Here is a 2,749-nt window from a genome sequence, read left to right as displayed (position 1 = left end):
AGGAAGGGTTTGTCCCAAAGGAAAGGCAGTGATTTCCCATCCCACTGGTCTAAATCACAAATCAAGCCCAGTTTGGACACTCTGGGAACCCTCAAGAGCTGCTGTTTTGAAAGTGGCATTCCTATTACATCACCTCTCTCTCCTCCCATCCCAGCTAGGAAGATAAAAGTTGAGAGAGCAGAAAAGCTGGTGAAAGAAAAAGGTGACAGAAGGAATAAAGTGCCTAAATTCCCCTCAAAGAAACCCCTCACTGAAGGCCAGGAATTCCTCAGGTGGTGGAGAAGCTTGCAGGATTTGACCCACAGAGAATATCAACTGGAAAAGGCTGGACTCAGAGAGATTTCTTCTTTCCAGAGGGATTCCTTTTTTCCAGAGGGATTTCCTTAGGAAGAGAGCTGCCTCCTGCTTGTGTCTATCCCACCAGTGAGGGGCTGGAGAAGGGCTGCAGAGCTGACTCTCTCTCCAGCCTGTTTTGGGATATTTTGGGGTTGTTATGGCAGCTGTGTGCTCATTAATTCCAAATCCTTTAGAAATATCAATATCCATACCTCAAATTCCCCAGGTAAAGGGAAGCAGGGGCTGGCTGGCTTTAGAGAGCAATTCCCACTCCAAGAGATCCACACCTGGACACCAAAATGCTCTTTATTTATTTACTCCTGTAATTCCTGCCAACACCCTGCACTGATTAATGAGCCACAGGTCTGAGGGTGCCCAGTGATCCCTAACCTGAGGGAGCTGCTCCCAAATCCTTTTTTCTCCAAGACACCTTTTTCCACATCCCCAGGGAGGGGAGGAGGGTGCCAACTCTTTCCTGGAGGCAGGGCAAGGAAAAATCCATGCCTGCCATTCCCACCCATCCTGAAAGGCTGCATCCACACACCCCTTGGATTTCCTTGACCTCACCAAAACCCCAGGCTGTGCAGGCAACAACAACAAAAAATTGCTTTAAGGAACTGCAGTACAAAAAGGTGATTCACAGGAGAACAGGACTGGGATCCAACTTGAAGAACTGCACGTGTCTCAGGGCATGACAATGTCTGCCCCAGGGGTTTATTGAGCATGAAAGGCAGCAAGGCAGGGAGAGAGAGGCTGCAGTCTCCTTTCCACAGCTCTGGCTCCTCAAGGAGAGGCAGGTGGAGGAAGGATAAATCCAGCCTGGCTCCATGCCCAGAGCTGCCCCAGCCCTGCTCTGTGGGCTGATAGGATCTTTTGCTTGACCACTTTCTAAGTTGGTGGTTTTTTCATGGATGAAAAGAAAATGAAGTTTTTTGTTTTTTGTTTTTTTTTTTTGCCTACCAAGAAAACAAAAAGTGCAGCTGTGCAGAAAAAAAGAGCCTGATATTATTATTATTATTATTCCAGCAAATCTCCTCTTAAGGGAGAAGGAAAAACATCAACAGAGCAGTTTCCTGTGACCCCTGTGGGACTGGAGTCCACAGGAGTCACAGGGATGTAAATATTTCTAAGAAAGGAATTTTGGAAGTTCACAAATCATTTTTTGCTGCCAACCTTTCTCTAGGTAGCCTTAAATGAAAGGAAAAAGCCCTGCAGATAACCCCCAGTGACACTGGCTAATGGATATGGATCTCAGGAGCAGGAATTTTCCTGATCCATGTAAAGATGGTAAATATTTTCATTTTGGTTAATATTTTCTCTCCAGCTCCTCCCTGTGAAGAATTCCTCAATGGCTTCTACAGCCAGATATCTCAGTGTCTGTCTGTCCTGGAATTCCCTTGCTTTGGGAAGTGTTTAATTCCAACTACAAAATGTTTATAATGTCTCTCCCAGGAATGTGCAGGACACGGCACCCAAGGGATCACTGGGAGGAAAATCTGCTTCCTAAAACTCCTGAATATTCAGCCCAAACATACATTAACTAAACATGAATATACATGAATTAAACATTGTCTCAATAGTTTTAAACATTCAGACACTCATCTGGAGGAAATTCCAGCTCCAAGAACACGTTGGGAGAGTTTATGGAGCATTAAGGAACAAGTACATGCTCTGGAAATGCAAAACCACCACGGGGCATGCAAAGGTGGAGGGCAGGATGCTGTTTATCCTTTAGGAAATGGGGTTGGAGTCACCTAAAATGTCTTAGTGGTCAGGATTTTATCCATGGAGATGGCACTTGGGAGGGTTTGGAGATGGCAAAGAGCACTGCAGCCTTGCCTGGGCGAGCTCTGACACTCCAGAGTTTGGCACTAAAACCAAGTGACACCTCCAGGGTTCCACCAAAGGGGACCTCAGGTCCTGACAGGATGAGACAGAATTTTCCATGCAAGAGTGAGCAGGACAGGCCAACCTGGGCTGGCTCCTTCCACTGTGGGAAGCACAAGATGAGGAGGAGAAGGTACAGGATCAGAACAGGCACATGTCACTGCCAGTGACAGGACAGGCAGGGAAGGGAAGGGCTGAGGAGCAGCCAGGGACACTGCTCCCTTTGCTCTGAGCACAGCACGTCCTGCTGGGTCCCACAGCACCCAAACTCTGCCCTGAAAACTCAACAGTGCATTTATTCCTGTTTATGCATGGCTGCCACAGCCCTGGAGGTGCCCAAGGCCAGGCTGGATGGGGCTTGGAGCAGCCTGGGATAGTGGGAGGTGTCCTTGCCATGGCAGGGGGTGGCACTGGATGGGCTTTAAGGTCTCTCCCAGCCAAAACCATTCCATGAGGGACCTGGAGCTGCTGGAGCCAGTCCAGAGGAGGCCATGGAGGGCTGGAGCCAGGCTGGGAGAGCTGGGGG

The 2,749-nt window shown here is 48.5% G+C and overlaps 1 protein-coding gene across 1 annotated transcript in view; it reads right to left on the bottom strand.

Annotated features, from left to right (window-relative positions):
• LOC102040753 (RNA-binding protein EWS) overlaps positions 1–2,749 on the bottom strand; it is a 23,739-nt gene that overhangs the window by 12,904 nt on the left and 8,086 nt on the right. The window lies entirely within an intron of this gene.

Source organism: Geospiza fortis, unplaced genomic scaffold (genome assembly GCF_000277835.1).
Source record: "Geospiza fortis unplaced genomic scaffold, GeoFor_1.0 scaffold518, whole genome shotgun sequence".
NCBI classification, from domain to species: domain Eukaryota; kingdom Metazoa; phylum Chordata; class Aves; order Passeriformes; family Thraupidae; genus Geospiza; species Geospiza fortis.
The sequence above is the reverse complement of the archived record's forward strand: the minus strand, read 5'-3'. Positions and strand labels throughout refer to the sequence as shown.